Consider the following 20,169-nt stretch of genomic DNA (forward strand, 5'->3'; position numbering starts at 1 on the left):
TATAGGGGCTTGGTGGGAACAAGTGTATCAAAGGCTCTCCCAATAGAGCCAGTACGTCCAATGCGTATGAGTGGCCGTCGATAACAACGAAATTAGAATAAAAAAAATAAAACACGTTAGTTTTATGAGTAAAAGTTTGGCTCAACTGCCGGTGTTTATTTATGGTAAACAATATTACCTTTCAATTAATGTACAACGATATGTACCAAGGCTTACGATAAAGCGCGGGTAAAAGTAAGTTGCTTGCGATTCAAGCGGTCGATCTTATCCCGTTGTTGTTTTGTTTGTTGTGGTTTACTTATGTTGACATCTGCATGGATGTTTAAAAGTGGCGGTTGTCAATCCAATATTCGTTGAAATCTCTCATACTATTACAGGAGTGAAATAAATGGGCATGAGGAGATTTCAACGAATACACCTATGCAATTCATAGGTCCAATTTAAAGTTGTAGAATCAATTCTAACTTAAACACGTGTAGTAGCAATATTTGGCCATTGTGCTGATATGTTATCGAAACGAGGAATGCTTTGATTATATGCTGTGGCTATCTGTGGTGATTGCAGCTATCAGATGTCGAACTTCCGTGTTGTGTCTGATCGTAGTTAATTTGCTATGTTTAATCTGGTACGTACCTTTGCTGCAACAAGGTGGTGGTCCGAGTCTATGTTTGCTCCTCGGAACAATCCCACATCCAACACGCTCGATGAATGTCTTCCATCTATCACAACATGATCAATTTTATTGCTTGTTCTTTGAACTGAAGACAACCATGTGCCTTATGAATATCGAGATGCTTAATTTTTGTACTGCTAACTTCGCTGTTGTTTGCCGCTGCGAAGTCTATCAGCCTCATTCCATTGTCAGATGTTACACTGTGGAGATTGAATTTTCCCACTGTTGGTCCAAAGATAGAATAATTTTAATGTAAACGCTCATATGTTTCTTCAAAGCGCTCATATAATATATCTTTGGTCTGTTCGTCCTTGCTTTCAGTGGAACCATGAGCGCAAATAAAACTATGTTGAAGAATTTTGCATTTACCCGTATTGTAGCAAGACTTTCATTCACTGTGGTGAAGCTGAATACCAGATGTTTTAACCTCCGACCAACTACAAATCCACAACCAAACTAATAAATTGTGACATGACAGCTATAATACAGTGCGTCACCTTTAGGAGTTGTTATGACGACTTTCCCAAACCATACTTTGCAAGTACATCCGCCAGTGCCTAAACTGCACCTTCTCTATAAAAACTGCGAACATTCTAGGTGCAGATACGCAGATCATGGTCCCTAAAACGTTTGCGGGGGTCGTCAACTTTAGAGGTGAAAATGTACCTCATCGAAATAATAGCTTAAGACCCCTAGTATGCTTGGACGAAATCCATTTAAGACAATCTGGAGCCGATTTAGCAATGTCCGTACGTCTGATTTAATGCAAAATTTGGCTTTCGTATCGGCCCCTCGGATACGTCCCCCACAAAAGTTAATTTTTTTCGCAAAAATGTTGCGTACGATTACTCTCGATGCGACTAACCGATTTGGTCCATAGTTTGCACATCGTAATATTTCTACCAGGCATAGATAAAGTTGCAGTTTATAACCTCTTCTCGAATCATTTTGATTTTTGTTGTAGCAACTTGACGTTTCAAGTTTTTTCAGGGGCAGGTCCATACTTCCAGAGAAAGTGGCCTGAAATCTGTAAAAACCCGCTATGGCTCCATGTGTTATGGATGGAGCGCGCGGTAACTCTCGAACGGATACATCGATTCGCTAAAGTGGTAAGAGCAATATCTCATAGACGGATGAAGCGATTTGGTCCAAACTTTGGATCTCGAAGTATTTTGTCCAAACTTAGTTTATGTCCAAAAGTGGGCCCTATCGGTCCATTTCATAGGGTACTACTCACACAAATGATCAACCTTTTGTTTAAGTGCGGTTAAGGGTCCGTGCGAGAATCCTTTGGAAATTTTTGCCGAAGGTACTCCCAGTATCCATGTTTACAGCGATATGATGTTTTTAGTGGGCAAGTCCATGTTTCCTGATAAAATGATCCTTTAGGCAGGAATAACTCCTCAAATAAGACACACTTCCAAAATGGAATATGTCGGTCCATTCTTTTAGGTACCTCTACCGCAAAACTTTTGAACTTTAATCCAAATCCTTATTTTTGTCAGCATGTACATACGCCCAAATTTCTGACAACTGGCTAAATACATACGTTTTTTGTTTGAAAAAAGTGTTCCAATTCGCACTGGCTGAGGATATATCTCTGTCTGCAAAGCCGACTGATACTTTTTTAATTGTTTCCTACTTACTTCCATAGCTGACACATTACAGAACATTTGTTCCATACACCGAACTAAGAAAAGATCTACAATTCTCCATGTTTAGTGCTTCTCTTTCTGGAATACCGCTCTTGTCATCTCTTAATCCACTTGTTTGCGCCATCTAATCGTTGCCCTGCCAATTCTGCGTGCACTGCCATGTGGCCCGAATTTATACGCGTTTTTAGCGGGTTCATCATCCCTCATTCCTAGCCAACGCAATCGCTGCATCTCGATACGTTTAACTAAATTGATGTCGTTGTATAGCAGATACAGCTCGTGGTTCATACGACGTCGATATTCACCGTCGACGCAGATTGGTCCGTAGATCTATCAACGAATTTTTTTCTCAAATACGCCAAGCACTGCCTTATCTGCTTGCGCAAGTACCCAGGCTTCGGAACTATACATCACCACGAGTAATATCAGTGTTTTGTAAAGCGTTATTTTTGTTTGACGAGTTGTGGCTTTGTTCTTGAAGTGCTTACTTAAGCCAAAGTAGCATCTGTTGTCCAATACAATTCTTCTTTTTATTTCACAACTGATGTCGTTTGTTGTGTTTACGGCGGTGCCGAGGTAGGTATACGAAGTCTTTTACTACCTCAAAATTATGGGTGTAGATTGTGCAACTTCTTTTGACGTTTGCCTCTCGTATAACCTTTTCTAGCAGGATATTGAAAAGATCACACGAAAGGCTGTCTCCTTGCCTGAAACCTATTTTGGTACAATACTTTTTGGAGAAGTTCTTTCCTATTTTAACTGTGTCAGTTTGAGTCATTTTACAAAGCCGAATGAGCTTTGCGGGGATACCAAATTCAGACATGGCTTGGAATACCTTTGAACGTAGCGGACAGTCGAAGGCTGCCTTGTAATCGACAAAAAGGTGGTAGGTGTCGATCTGCATCTCTTGGGTCTTCTCTAGGATTTTCCGCAAGGTAAATATCTGGTCAATGGTGGACTTGCCAGGTCTAAAGCCGCATTGGTATGGTCCAATTATTTCGTTGACCATGGGTTTTAGTCGTTCGCACAATATCCCTGACACTTGTAGGCAATAGGGAGAAGACTTATGCCCCTATAGTTGGAGCAAACAGTCTTATCTCCTTTCTTATGGACGGGACAGGTTCCAATCGTCGGGTACGCTTTCTTCCAGCCAGATTGAGCTAACTAGCTGATGCATACACTTTATCAGCGTGTCGCCTCCGGTTTTTAACAGCTCGGCCGGTAGGCCATTAGCTCCTGCTGTCTTATTATTCTTCAGTCGGTTTATTGCTGTCTTTTCCTCATCTTGGCCGGGTTGTATACATTCAATACCATCTTCTCGGATTGGAACTGTGGTATCTTCGTCGAATTCGCTACTATTGGATACCAACAGTTTGGAAAAATGCTCTTTCCATATCCTTAGCACACTATATGTATCAGTTACCAGAATACCTTGCTGGTCTCTACAGCTTTCCAGTTCCATAACCACCAGTTTGATGTTTCACTCTTTGGTAGAATTTTCGGACTTCATTCTGTCTCCTGTACATCTCGATTTGTCCACACTCCCGCTTTTTCATCTCTCTCTCTCTTTTTCCTTTTTTTCATCGTATTTCCTGTATGGCAGTAATGTCGGCCTTGTACTTTTCAAGTACATCTGTCAATGCGTAAACTGCACCTTCTCTATAAAGAGTGCGAACATTCCAGGTGCAGATTCGCACATCATGGTCCTTAAAACGTTTGCGGGGTTCGTCAACTTTAGAGGGGGTTGTTTTTCTTTTCTTTTGTTTTTTGTTTCATAGTAGGCTGTTTTTTAGGGGAGGGTTACTAACCCGACGCCCAAGCTCAAGTTTTTAACGTTCTTATGGGTGAACGCGTTAGCTCACTGTTAGCTCACTACCTTTAACGGGGGTTAAAGTCAGCTCTACAGGTGACACCACTCGGAAGTCAGTGTCCACTTGAGATAAAATAGGGACCAAGATTAATCCTGGGATTTGCCATATCAAAACGGTTCAAAACCGTTGTTTGGTATCTTTCGTCCCCTTCGACACCCTTATTGTTGTTATTTGATATTAAAAACTATAAGTGGGTTTTCAGTAATTTTCTTTATATTTAAACTAATTTCTTTTTACTTTTAGCATACAATGTTTAGCACAATTTAATCAAACATCTTAGATTATCTTAAACAAAGTATTTTCACATAATTTTTTTATAGTTGATTTTGTTTGCTCATATTTAGGGCAATGACACACATGGACATAAAAACTTTCCACCTGAAAAGGGGTTGTTAAAATTAAAAAAAGCTTTAAAATTAGTAGAAAAAACTCTTCATAATTTATTTGGTTAATCTTAGATTTCAGTTCAAATATTTCCTCAACAAATACGTGAGTGTGGATGTGTGTGTGTTAAATTTACACACATGTTCATATAATACACACTCGTGATCACACACGCATGTTTGTGTGTGTGCTATTATTACTCTCCTTATCACATTTTCCATTAGGGCAATCTTTATTTACGATATAAACAATATTAAAGATTGTATAATTAAGATATGTGTGAAGAGATGCAGAGCTAATTTATGCACATATTTTGGGCACAATAAATTGCGATGACACCGATATACCAGCAAGCAGGCAGCCAGGTACGCATTTGCAAGGCAAAAATGTCATTAATCTCAGGTGGGAGAGCCGTAAAAAAGGATATATTTCCTCTTGACCGGGTCTAATTTCCTGTTGGTTTTTGTTTGCGGTGTCATGTGTTTGTTTTCTTTATTTATTTAGCACAATTTAAGATATTTGTCTACGCCTACTCCCCAGCTTCCTTCCCCTTTCGCTAGATGACTAATTTATGGTTGGATAAATAAAAGAAAAGCACATCCAGAGCTTATATTCAGATGTTTATATACATACGTGTGAGTTATAAGCGGATAGCTTGGGGTGTGTGTGTGTTAGTGTGTGTGAATAGAGGTATACATGTCATCGGGTATATTTGGGCGTGCATGTGTGTTGTTCATGTTATTCTAACCCAGGCGTTCCACAATATATTTTAATTTGATCCTAATTAAATCAAGTATTTCCTTAGTATCGTTTCTAAATCTAACAACAACAACCCACCCACATCTAACTAAATTTTTGTTCACACACTAATATGAGCATGTAAGACACACCATTTGTGGCATTAGAGTGTCTTAAGCTGTAAGTAGAAGTTGGTATGAGTTGTAAGATTTCCGTTTCCTAAGATTCTCGAACAACACCGCCAACACGGCATTTCACACAAACGTACCTATAGTTTATGTCTATGCCTACGATGTGTTTAGGCGAAATTAGTCTATCTGCCTTTGTGATGTTGCTTTTCATGTTGTGTCTATTGCTGTTATTGTTGTTCTTATTTGTAGGAATGGCATCAACAACAAATGTTTGGGTTTAACAATAATCACCTGATGTCACTGATGAAATTTCACACCAATAAATCTTATTTTTACTGCTCCATTAATCTTTTTTTCGCAGCGTTAAAAGTGAACCACCTCCAATGTTTACTGAACGAAGACAAAGAAGATTTGTGCACAGTATTCTTTGGGTATGATTAGGAATGTTTGTTTGAAAATAGAAATGTGTATTTTTGACCTAGAAAGTCAGAAGAATGGGAAAGGAATATTGTAGCCAAACTTAATAAAATCGAATATGTTGCAACTAAACCACTTAATAAAATGCCTGTCCCCCTTATAGCGGACATAGAGCAATGGGTCCAAACCATGAAAGATGATACTGAAAAGGAAAATATCAAACCGTATATCGAACTGTAAACGAAATATTTACAATAATGGAAAAGAGAAATTTATACTGGCAATATTCGAAGATACGAAACAATTTATAAAAGAAGTATGGAATCAAATACTAATAACGTCAGCAGACAAAGGCAACAAAACTGTGATATACTCCAAAGATCGAACAACAACCTAGTAGCAGAATTATACAAAAACAAGTAAAAAAGTATCAGTCGGCTTGACCGACAGGGATATACCCTCAGCCTGTGTATATGGAAGTATTTAGAGGGGTTTAAAAATTTTGGGCTTATGAACCGACAAAAATGTTGATTAGGATTAAAGAGCAAAAGTTTTGCGGAGGAAATACTTAAAGGAATGGATTGACATGGACCATTATGGAAGTGGATCTCCAGCCAGTACATGTGGTGCCATAGGGGGTTTTTACACCCTTCGGGCTGTTTGCTCAAGAAGTGTGGATTTGCCACAGAAAAAACTTTTACCATCGTAATTGAGGCAGCGAATGCAAGTTGCTTCAACAAAAATCAATGTGATTCGATAGCAGGTCTTAAAGGGAACTCATCCGAAATTTAGTTTGGGATGTACTGGATGAAGTGGACAGTGGACAGACGGACGGACATTGCTCAATCGACTCCAAATTGTCTGAAACACATTTCGTCCAAACATACTTGGGGTCTAAAACCATTATTTCGATGAGGCACATTTTGCCCGTATGAAAATGTATACACCCTCGTTAGCATAAATGCTCAGGGCATAAAGATGCAATAACAAAATGGGAAAAATCTAACTTGACAAGCATTGCAGCAACACGGTGCTGTTGCTGTATGTGTAAATTTTACTAAATAGTTCAAATCCATGACACCGTTATGGGTTCTCAACAAAAATTTTGTTATGAATGCATCCCTTCCCCATCCACTCCGATATATACCGATATATACCACATTTCGACCTGATACATTACTGGATGAAATAATACGATGCCCAAGGTTTGAACCAATCAGAAACTCCCTGCGAGACTTACGTTGCGGATTTGACATTTTAGTTGGTACCGTCAGGGAGATTTTAGTTCATTATCATAGAAAGTATGGACTTGCCCCTGAAAAAAATTTACCATCGTAAAGGGGACAGCAAGGATAAGCTGCTGAACAAATTTTCAAAGCGATCCGAGAGCAGCTCTTTAATTTCACTTTTTCCGAATAAGAAATAAACAAGTAAAAAATCGTTAAGTTCGGCAGACCGAACTTCTGTCAAGACATGCTACTAAAACCCGCAAAATACCGATAGTCCGGAGATATCGTTGTTTTTGTAGCAACGGAAATATGTTGCTGATAGTTTCTGGTTCCTCTGTATATAGACTCAAAAATTCTTGAACTGGTTGCGTCCATCAAGAATCCGAATACAGGTGAGTGGGGTTAGCTGGACAGCTAAAAAATGCAGTGTGTAGTGTGGTGCCAGTCTACATGCCGGGCATTTGTTGGCTATCGTGTCATCAATTCGGACCCGATACGAATTCAGGCGGCTGCATCGTCCGGATCTTAACTGGGCTAAAACCACTCGTGTTAGGATGGCCCCCAAGTACGCATTCACACTGTATCTATGTGTTGCCTACGCGAAGGCATCAGTGCGAATGCTATCCAAGTCTGCTTGATATGCTCGTTGATCTTGTGGTTCCCGTTAATGCCTTTGAACCTCTCTCTCGAGTGGTGGAAGCCTGGCAGGGATGCTCATTGTGATAACACCCAAACACTGCATCGACAACATCATGTTGTGGCCTCAGGGCTAGAGCTGGCAAAAAATCGATGGCACTATCGATAATATCGATTATTATTTAAAAATTCAATATCGATAGATAGTTTTGCCTATCGATATTATCGAAATAAAAACCACTAACCTGAAATCCATTGAAATATATAGAAATTTCGCTGCTTTTCGGTTATGTGTGTGTAAAAAAGTAAGTCCGTAGTCACACGTACACATTTTTCAGTAAAATAAAATCTATTTTTTTACATTTTTTATAAATTAAAAGCAGTTGTTTATTCTCCTTTAGATTTCTGTGAACAACTTTTGCATAATTTCAAGAAAATCATTGACATTTCCGCCATTTTCTTCTCCAAATTAATGGCGGTGACAGCTTAACGATAATATCGATAGCAATCGATATTTTAAAACATTATATCGAAAATATCTAATGTTGGGAATATCGATGGTTTGCCAGCTCTACTCAGGGCGACATTCTGGCAGATTTGAATATTCTTCCACTGTGTAGCATACCACGTTGGCGCCGCATAGCTTACAACATACCGCCCTACTGGTTTGTAAGAGGTCAACAAGGATTCTTTGTCAGCGACTACTGATCTTATCGAAAAAGCAGTGGCTTTCGCGGACCACATAAACATGTTATTGAACATCACATCCAATATTTTGGGGTATTTAGTGGTCGAATCGGTACACCATGGACCAATATATTCAGTGGTAGCCAGTGGATTAAGCGGCGGATATTTTCATATTCCTCAGATGGAAGAACTGAACTTAGTCAGCTATGTCGATATTTAATGTATACTGGGCAACTGGCAAACTGCTTCTCATCGGTGGGAGCAGTAGTGCCTCAATAGCGGGATCACCCTGTCACTTTGCCAGGCTCCTGGTACAATATGGGTGGCTAACGATAGGTTGAGGGTATTTGTTAAATACTTAACTCCGGATTCATCCCGTTGCTTAAGTATTGCCATTGATTTTTCGTGTGGGCCCAATGCTTTGGATGACTTCGCGTTTCGGATGACGTCTTCAACATCGACCCTAGTATATTGTGGTGGTACCTCTTCTGCTGGGATGGCTCTTCTTATAGGGCGTAGCATACTCCTCTTCGTCTTATCACTCTCGGGGTGCTCTATAAACTGCCGGTTAAAATACCACGCTCATTTTTCTCTAGAACAAGAAGATCTTTCCTGGCGTGCCTGGGTGGGGGAAGGCTGCCACTGCAATAAAACCCAAACAAGTATTGCATCGACAACATCCTGTTGTGTTGACGTACCGGTAAAACCTTCGTCTCCGAATGAAGATGGTCCACTGGTGCCATGAGGAGGCACCCTGTAGCAATCCTCAGGTAGGCATTCTGGCAGAATTGAAAATTCTTCCATTGCGTAACGCTAACATTTGCATACCACGCTAGCGTCACATAGCTTACCACAGACACTGGTTTGTAAGAAGTAAACAAGGTTTATTTGTCAGCACCCCAAGTGCTGCCGGCCAGCGACTTGAGGACCTAGTTCCTACTTCTGATCTTATCGCAAATAGCTGTGGCTTGCGCGGATGACTTAAACATGCTATCAAACGTTATACCCAATATTTTTGGGTAATTAGTGGTCGGAATCAGTACACCATCGACCAATATGTTCAGTGGGAGCCTCATTTCTGTCGTCTGAGTTGTGAACATATTCATATTCCTCAGATGGAAGAACTGAACTAAGTCAGCTATGTAGATATTTAATCTATACTTGGCAACTGGGAAACTGCTTCTCTTCGGTGGGAGCAGTAGTGCCTCAATAGCGGGATCACCCTGTCGTCTTGCCAGGCTCCTGGTACAATATGGGTGGCTAACGATAGGTTGAGCACACTTGTTAAATACTCAATCCCGGATTCATCCCGTTGCTTAAGCATTGCCATTGATATTTCTTGTGGGCCCAACGCTTTGGACGTGCCTGGGTGGGGGAAGCCTGACATTGCAATAAAACCCCAAACAGGTATTGCATCGACAGCATGCTGGTGTGTTGACGAACAGGTAAAACCTTCGTCTCCGCATGAAGAGTGTCATGAGGATGCACCCTGTTGCAGTCATCAGTAGTGGGATTCTGTAACTCATTTTTGCTGTTATCGATAATTGTCGGTAAAATTAAAATGCTTATAATTTCTATAATTAACGAAATTTTTCGGTAAGTTAACGATGAATAAAAAGTAGTCGCTAGCCTCTACCGCCACAAAAAGTGATGCCAACTTTTCTTTATGTTTTTAGTCATAATTTTGCGATTTAATTTTACCGATTTTTGTCGGTAACAGCAAAAATGAGTTACAGAATCCCACTACAGGTCGGCATTCTGGCAGAATTGAATAATCTTCTACTGCGTGACGCTAGAATTTGCAAACCACACTGGCGTCGCATAGCTTACCATAGACAGTCCCACTTGTTTGTAAGAAATCAACAAGGTTTCTTTGTCAGCACCCCAAGTGCTGCCGGCCAGCGACTTGAGGACCTTGGTCCTACTCCTGATTGTATCGCAAATAGCTGTGGCTTTCCCGGACGACTTAAACATGCTATCGAACGTTATACCCAATATTATTGGGTAATTAGTGGTCGACCAATATGTTCAGTGGAAGCCTCATTTCTGGTTGTGAACAGTGTGGCAGTGGATTCATATTTCTCAGATGGAAGAACTGCACTAGGTCAGCTATGTAGACTGTCACAAACATATGTCATTGACGATTAAACCCGACGCCGAGATAATCCGCATACATTACGTTGTATATACCGTCTGGTGTGAAGTTGCAGAAATGTATAGAATAAACAGATCCGGCGTATCAACCCTGCCTTTGGGAACTCCATGTTTCACTCTATGGGTTCTGGACTTCTTGTTTCTGAATTCCAAAAACATCTGGCTTCCTCACATTTAGTTCATTACCCAACGTTTCTCTATCAGCTTGGCATGGTTGACGGCATCGGCCTTCGATAGTGCCACCATGACTGTTCGGTCGCACGGCCTGTTGTGGGTCAGTCCTCTAATGATTTATGTGGTTACATTGTTCCACAACATCCCATACGGGACAAGGGAGATTTCTCTCATATCAATGAGTGCACCCCGATTCATATTTAGCTCAATGATATGGACCTACTGTTTATCGCCGAGTCCGAACGGCGTGTCTTAAGACACCACTTGTGGAGAAGTTTTTCAAGGCTGAAATACTCAGGAACAGTCGGCAACATTACTGAGGGGTATTTTGCCACCGTTGAAAAATGTTTGATGTTGCTTGGCCGGGGAATCGAACCCCCGACCTTCTGCGTGCAAGGCGGGCGTGCATACCATTGCACCACGGTGGCACCCGTTATGTGGTTATGGCGTGTAATGCTGTTGCAGTACTATGCATTTTCCAGAATCCATTTTGATGCAACTGGAAAACTCCTTCTCTTGGTGGGGAGGAGTAGTGCCTCTAGAATCTTTATTACAGGCGACAGGAAGTCTTGAGTCTTCAATGTTCGTACTCCGAGGCTCATCACGCTCGTTTGCTAGTCCCGTCGCCCGATACATACCGATCAGCAGGTATGTATCGAGCTGCTGCTGCAGTGTTGATGTGTATTTAGTTTATTTTCTTTCGAAAACACTGTGTTAACCTCAAAATGTGATAAAAGCTATTTTAGTGCTTATTTTTTATTTCACACATGACAAGTCTGTCCGCATTTATTATTGCCGTTTGCTAAGCTAATGTGAAATTATATTTTTTAGCATTTATGTTGTTGTTGTATTTGTTAATCCAGACAAGGCACATACATACCAACACACACGTAAATATGTTGGAGGAATTTGTTGGCAAATTATGATGCGTAGTGAAGTGGATTTACAGGAGACAAATAATTTAAGGAAAGTACAACGCAGATGTTAAATTAAGGCCATTAAAATTTTAATTTTTTACCAATCTAAATAATTTGTTAAGAAAGGCAAGCTAAAATTGCTGTTATATTTTATTAATTTGTCATTAGAAATAATTGTCTCAAAATACATGGCACGTCCAATTGAAATGTGTAACATCTCCAACTGAATATCGAATTGAAGAAAGGTTTCTGTAGCCATTAGTGCCTGTCCTTTGTCTGAACTGAGAATCAATGAGTAAAATTTTAACTTAAATCTCTGTTTAGCTATGACGTTTAGATTTATATCAGTATGAAATGTAATTTGATTTTATGCACGGGTAAATACGCACACATTAGTTGTCCAACCACTCAGAGTAATTTAAATATTTCAAGAATTGTATCCCTTTTTGGGGTATTCACCTTTAGGCTATTTTAAGGTAGAAGTACCATTTTGCACAATAAACTGATCCGTTAAAATGTAATAGTCCTCACATGCCAGCATGTAAATGAAAACAAAATGCTGAGGACAAGAATGCTACAAATTCAAGGAATCTAAAACAAAGACTAACACAACTATCCCCACAAAACACACACATACATTAGTTCATCGCCAAATTTACATTTTTCTGTTTGCACGTGTATGTGAGTGTGTGTGTGTAACAACACCATGTATGTTTGCTATGTGGCAACAAAATAAGATGTCATCCAAATATTTGAGGTCTGTTCAAGTATTTTCTATGGTTTAAAAGCCACTTTCAGACATTGCCATATGTATGCATGGTCACAATGTTCAGACAGCTTCGCTCCACCCCGCCCCTCATCCCTTGTTAGTTTTGTTGGATTTACGCTGCCATTTACACATCTCAATAATTGCCAAAAGCAGTTTTGGCTTACAATTTGGAAGGGTATTTGCGGTTATTTTTGGCCATATAAAAATATTCTAATATTTTTGGAATGTTTTTGAAAAGAATTACCCTTATTATGGACCCTTCACCCACACATCAGCAACGACAACACAACTAGAACGGCAACTAGCCGCATTACAAAAGATATAAAAATAAAAAATTATTTACTTTTTGAAAATTATTTAAATTAAAAGACATCCCAAAAATGACAGAAATTGTGGCAGTGAATGACATCTCATTTGGCAGTTTGAAACCTTGTGCCGAAATTAATAAAGCCATTATTGTGCCTGAATATTGAAAATAAGCCCGACCATTATGGTCTAATAACATATTGCCAAACTTAGTTTTGTTGGTTCATGTTTAGAAGTTTTTTTTTCTGTTACAATGGCAGTTGAGAATACCGATAAGTTTTTAATATAATAAATGTTACAACAAAAAATAGTTATCGTGACAGATTAATTTTAATGTATTGCTTATATGTTTTGACTGAAATACAACAAAAGCGTTTAGACTCATATGCTAATAAAAAGTTATTGGTTTCGGTGAAATAAAATCGTTCAGAACATCAAGTGACTATAAGTTATATGTCGCTGGCGACACGAATTATAAGTCAAACATTACGACAAAATACTCAAAAAGCTCAAACTACTTTGATTTAAAGTGATTGGTTAAGAATCGGTGATTATCATGGTGCTCTTGAACCAACTTTAAATGGAAGCTGCTTACACTTGGGAAGTTTTTGCGGATTCTGAAACTACAATGTTCTTAGAAGTTGCTTACACCTGGGAGGTTTTTGCGGATTCTGAAACTCTAATGTTCATAGATGAGAAAAATCAATGAAATCGCGGTCAAAGTTCCCCTTTTTCGAGTTTTTTTTTTGGGGATTTTTCTGGGAAACCACAAGCTCTATCAAAATGGAAATACCAGTCACGACATTGTTCTGTAAGAAGACGATACAGTCAGTGCATTTTCCCAATTTGAACTTCTATATTTTCGAAATGGTAAAAGGTACGAAAAGGTCAATCGTGTAGAGAATTTTCACAGCAACAATATTTTTTCTGGTCCCATTTCGATAGGACTTGCGGTTTCCAAGCAAAATTGTGAAAACCTAAAAAAGCCCTAAAAATGTGAACTTTGACCGCGATTTATTTAAAAAGCGCTCCCCCGATTTTTTTTGTTTTTTCTCATCTTTGAACATTGTAGCCTCAGAATCCGCAAAAACTTCTTAGGTGTAAGCTCCTTTCATTTAAAGTTGATTCATGAGCACTGTGTTATTGTATGTTTTTCCAGTTACCCACAAGCCAGTATTGAAAACTTAAAAGAAATTTTGAAAACCTATGGACACACGTAGTGGTGTATGGTATTTTATAGGTATCCCCGTCCCGACTATAGCCTTTATTTATTTATTTATTTTTATACCCTCCGAACAAAGTCACAAGGGCTATTAACAGCTTATCTCCATACAAATCTCTGGGGGCGAGATGCCATACATATGTATGATCCCATACACATCCCCGAAGGGGAAACAAAGACTTCTCACATATCAATGAGTGCACGCCAATTTATATTAGCTCAATGCTATGGGATCTACTTTTTATTGCCAAGTCCGAACTTCGTGAAGAGATTGCAAGGCGGAGGTGCTTGCACCACTTTGGGCCATATGGCATTGTTCCCAAAATACTGCGATGCGTGGAGAGAATAATAAAATGTTTGGCTAGTGCTCATCCATAGCAGATATCTACCTTTTAAACACGTAGCAATGAATTGGGGACAAATAAATGCTGTCTTCATACCCAAAACAGGGAAACATAGCCACGAAAATGTTAAGACATTCGATCCATAAACTTTTCATAATTAAAACGCTCGAAACTCAAACAGCATATCTTCCAGCCAAAATATTTGTTATTAAGGACGCTAGACAGGCACATCAATACACAAAGTCGTTAGGACCATTGGGAAGGTCTTAAAAAAGTCGCCTTAAACAAAGTCAACCCAATCTACCACCATTACGTAGTCAAGACATATCCCTAGCAGATCACGTCAAATACTTAGGCGTCATGGAAATTTACATCGTGATCACAAAGAAGCCGCTAAATACTACACATATCGGGAAAGGCTTTGATGTAGTTCGGGGATTACACCAGCATCAAAAGACCAATAGTCACACACATATGGATCACAAGTGTGGTCACCAACTGTTGAAAAGAGAGACGATACAGTATGCGAGGTCTGAAAAAATAACCGTTATGATCTGATCAAATAGCAAGTGCTTTGTCATAGAACTTACTCCTCAGGCAAAATCCATCTGCCTCTTCAACAATAAAACGACCTTTTAACGAAGTCGTTAAAGATGGCTGCTGTGGATGAAGGTAAAACTGTCCCTATCACGAGAGCGGAATGGGGTTAAGTAGGGAAGGTGTTTTTGACACTCGGCTTTTATAATGATCGGGAACGACAAAGCTGGTTAATTTTACGATTTAGTGACGATTGGGCCGTGTTGATTGATGATTTCGGGAGCTCGGCTGATGACGATCGGCTATGTTGATGTAATAAGTAGCTAACGCTACTACATTTACTGTTACGATCTCGTACAAACTATTAAGTATTACTAAGAACAGGGAACCGAGTTAGTGGACATTCATTATGTGCAATGTATTAATGGGACAGATACAATGGGTAGCCTCTTCCAAAATTTGCAAAAACAACACGCCACCCAGGAATACCCTGGTGGATAGCAAGCCCCCAGCAGTAGCAAGCTCTCTTCAACGAAGAAAACTGAACTATGATGTTTTATTGAAAAATTTATTTTAGAAACGACACGTCAAATAAAAAGCTTCAATTTAATATTCACAAATGCAAATTTGATGATTTTAACCTAACCAGTTAACGAAACGATCGTCGCATAGGGGTTGATGTCTAGGACTTCGCTAGATATAAATTTTCCAATAGAATCTCCTTAGGTCATATAGCTCGTTTATAATTAAATTAATGAAATACTTAAGCTTTGGCTGGTATAAAGTGAATGATTGAATGATGAATGGTGAATGATGATTGATTACAGCAAGCGAATGACTTCATGACTGGGGTAGATGGAGGTGCCGTTGAGTGTATGCTGATTCACTGCTACTGATGATGTATGTGACATTTGTCACGTTACAAGCTGTCAAATGTTATAAGAGGGAACCTCTAGATCACCATTCACGCAAATGCAGTCGCCTTCCCCTATATTGACGACACCATGCAAAACATCTCCCATGAATGACGTTCAGTTTTGTAGAGGAGTTCGTCTCATAAATTCCAATGTATTGGAATAATGTAGTTCTTACCCTAATTGTTTCAAATTCTTCATACCTAGATGCATTTGGGTACAAGATAGTTTAGCCCCCAGCTAGGGAGTACTTCTCGGGGAGACGCTCCAAGCGCAGATATCCGCAGATAATGGTCCATATAACATTTTGGGATCGTGAAGTACTAATAATATTAATATTACTATACATTCTTATACTTACACTGAAAGAAAAATGTTTCATTGATTTTGAACCAACGTAGAGTTTCATTGAATAAATGAAAAGTTTCATTAAATAACAATAATGAGTTTCTTCATAAATGAAATTTCCTCAACTATGCAATGATACCTCTTTATTAATTCAATAAAGTAGTTCAATTATTCAATTATTGCTATGAAACTTTCACTTTAATACTATGAAACAAAAATGAAAGTTATTTTATGAAACTTAATGAAACTTCTTCATTAATACAATGAAGTCTTACGTTGGTTTAAAATCAATGACAAATTTCATTGATGCAATGTAATTTTCTTTCAGTGTAAGTATCAATTTGTATATACATATGTAAGTTGCAATACTTGACACATATCAGCATAGCCTACAATTACCCAGAAATTTTGAAAAAGAAAACAATAACATCTTCTGAAAAATTAATCGTGAAAATATTTACAAGCACCTGAACACCCAGCATGTGGTATGTTCTATTGAGCACCCACAAACAGCTGCCTAGTGGTGGAGTATTTCTAAGAATTTCGGCCACTAATACACATAATTAGTCAATTTTGGGCATTACTTAGGAATTCATTTGCAATATACCGCAAATAGGCGCAGTCAATAGAGAATACCTTATCTTGCCCGAAGTATTCATTTACGATAGGCTAATTGAAAATTGTTGATTGTGGATGATTCGCAAGTATGTATATGTGTGTGTGTACATGTGTTAGTATGTGTCGAATAAAATATTCATGCTGTGGCCACTACACACTTTAATTATGCCGCCGATGTGAAATCTGTCTGTTACTTCTTTCTCTTAAGCTTTGCATAAATTTCCCTTTAAAGTTACCACGACGCCCATCATCAAAAGGGACGTTCGTTTATCATAAAAGAGCTTTATTTTATAATTCACAACAATAACAATTACCACTTGGTTGGATGTTTGGTTGGTTGGTGGGTCTCTTTAAGAAAATCGTTAATGGCAATTTTTTGGGTTGGAAACCCATTTTTGGAATGAATTATAGTTTATTCATTTTGCTGCGGGACGTTGGGGAAACTACAAACAACAAAACCGAAACGATTTGTAACTGCGCCCAGGGAATTTGTTTGCATTTAAGAAAATCAGCTTAAAATTAAGAATTTATTACTTTTTTTGCTACTTTAGCAGCTATATTCTCTTCTTTTGCATTTGCTCAGTAGTAGTCGTAGTCTTCTACTTGCACCTCATCATCATCAGCATTATCGTCAACAAAGTCTTTTGCTTTGGTAAGCAGGTTTTTTTTTTTGTTCGAAGTCAGATTGTTGCACTGTGAGTGATGTTGATGTTTTTAGGGAATATAAAATTGGGGAAGACCAATGAAAAACAGTATGAGAATTTTCTACATGATATAAAAACAAGTAAGAACGACATTAAGTTAGACCGGGCGAAACTTTTTATGCCATTCACCACGAGTTGTATGGAATATGCTAACTGAAGAACATCACTTTCTTTAAACAAGGTTAAAATCGGGAGGTATCGTTCTATAGGGGCTATGTTAAAACGTGAACATATACTGAAAAATTTCTGGGGGAAATTTTGGTGGGACCAAAGAAATACCAAATTTCAGTCATTTCGGCAAAAAAAATCCACAAATCGGGAGGTACCGTTCTATGAGGACTATATCGTAACGTGGAGATATACTGACAATATTCTAGGGGAAAGATTAGCGCCTCCAAAATAGACTTATTATAAAATTTCTGCCATTTCGGATAGATAATGTGGGTAAAAAATAAGGAAAAGCCGGTGATACCGTTCTATGGGACTATATCAGGATTTGGACCTATACAGACAAATTTCTGGTAGAAAGTTACTAGTTCCAGGCGGGAAATTTTGGGGCCACAAACAAATTTCGGCTATGTCGTTAGGTAATGTAGCTATAACCTTCAAAATACCAAAAATTTTATGGTACCGGTCTATGGGGGCTATATTTAAATACTGAGAAATTTCTGATAGAAAGTTTTTTAGCTCCAAAGAAAACTTAATGTCAAATCTCAGCCATTTCGGTTAGATAATCTGGCTAAAACCTTGAAAATACTTAATATTAAAACAAACCTTATTGGCTCATTGGCCTGTAGGTTCTCGCTTGTACCATTGAACCTTTCTCTAGGTCATGAATATCTGCCCACCAGGGTGGTCGAAGCCTACTGCCACTAGTTCGTGGCAGGCATGCTCACGGCGGTACTCCATCGAAAACATGTTGCTGTACTGATGCACGGATATAATTTTCGCATCCTCATGAACATAGTTCACTGGTGTTATGAGGAGAGACATCTATGCAGTCCCCTAGGCGACATTCTTGCTGGTTTAAATATTACACTGTGTAGCGCTCACATTTTCATACCACACTGGTGTCAATTAGCTTTACACAGACGGCCTTTATAGACAGCGCTTTGAGGAACTTGTTAATGTTTTTGATATTGTCGCATGATATTTTGCATGGACGTCTTAAATACGAGTATGCTATCGAACAATAATCCAATATCTTGGGGCTGGTAGTGGTCGGAACCAGGACACCATCGACCAATATGTTCAGGGAGAGGCCCATTTCAGCTGTCTAAAATATTTTCATATTCCCCAGATGGAAGAATTGTTCGAATTCAGTCATGTAGATTTTAAGCATATAACTTCGAGGACCGAACCCGACGCAAATATCGTACAATCATCCGCATAGAGGGCATGGAATTTCAGAAAGGTAGATGGGTAACAGTTTCAGAGATATCATCTCACCTTGGGGAACTCCATGTTTAATGTAACTGGTCTTCTAATTGCTGAATTTCACGTTTGCACATTGATTGTCCAACGCTACAAACACGTCTGTACGAAAGTCTTCTCCATAATCTCGAACGGCTTGGAAATTTTGATGGTGTTGAAGATAAGTGTGGATATGGCGCCTTATGCTGTTGTGGTGCATTATCCAGAATCAAGCTGATGTTCGGCAGCATATATTCATGGAAAGAAGTAGTCTCACAAGAATCTTCGCTCCTGGTTACAGGAAGGAAATCGTCCTCTACGATTCGCCTTTGCTGGTATCCTTGCCGGGCTTCAGTAGTGGGACCACTCTGCCAACTTTCCAGTCTTCTGGTATAATATGGGTGACTAACGATAAATATTAAAACTCTTCTGAAAACCCAACTCTGCGTTCATGAAGTTGTTTAAGCATTAACATTGAAATTCTCTGTGGACCCAACGGCTTCGGATGGCATTTGCAAGATTGCTCATAGTTAATTGTGGTGGTATTTCACCGACTCCCCCATATCACTTTCGGGTTGCGCTATAAAATGCCAGTCAAAAAATCACGCGCACCTTCTGGGATATGCCACTGTCACGCCGTGGAAGGTAGCGGATGTTCTCTCATACATCATACCCGGATTTGAAGGAGATTTAATCGTTGCCCACAATTAACTCAATCTGTAGCAATATTTTTGCATTGCTTCAGGTTTTGTCACTTCTTTCGTTTATATTCGCCTACTACCCTAGTAAGTTCCCTACCTCATGCGACCTCATTGTTCGCACGAACCCTCATTTGCTAGTCCCGCCACTTCTGTTGGGAAGTTTAGTCTTGTTTTGGATATTCGAACAGTAGGCATGTAAGCGGGGGCAGTTATGATGATGTCCCGTAAAATTATCTCAATTACCAGAGGATTTGAGAGAATAGGCAGATCTCAGGAGTGGTGATTGGGAACGTCTATAAACCTTGCTTTTCATGGTTTAGAAAATTACAGTGGTGAGAGCTTATGATGTCGGGTCTGTTAAAGTAGACTACGATAAGAGGGTGGTCTGAGGTAAGCGAAATGACGGGTTGCCACGCCAACTCATTTATCGGATGCCACATGGGTGGTATCCTCGTAGGAGCGTTTTCGTTCACCGTGCAAAATGCGGTCATTGCCAAGGGCGGAAAAACTCATAAAGAGCAAGTCCCATATCACAACACGATTATTACCCTACAAAATCGAAACAATATCAGGCATATTACGCAGGGCACAACCTTGGTAGTCCAAAACTCTACTTCTACCCCCATG

The 20,169-nt window shown here is 39.2% G+C and overlaps 1 pseudogene; it reads right to left on the minus strand.

The window, feature by feature from the left end:
* LOC141398487 (REST corepressor 3-like) overlaps nt 1-10,821 on the minus strand; it is a 111,746-nt pseudogene extending 100,925 nt beyond the window's left edge.
* Nucleotides 10,822-20,169: the final 9,348 nt, after the last annotated feature.

The sequence above is a fragment of the Musca autumnalis genome, unplaced genomic scaffold (genome assembly GCF_047663935.1).
Source record: "Musca autumnalis isolate F117 unplaced genomic scaffold, ASM4766393v1 scaffold_3, whole genome shotgun sequence".
Taxonomy (NCBI): Eukaryota; Metazoa; Arthropoda; class Insecta; order Diptera; family Muscidae; genus Musca; species Musca autumnalis.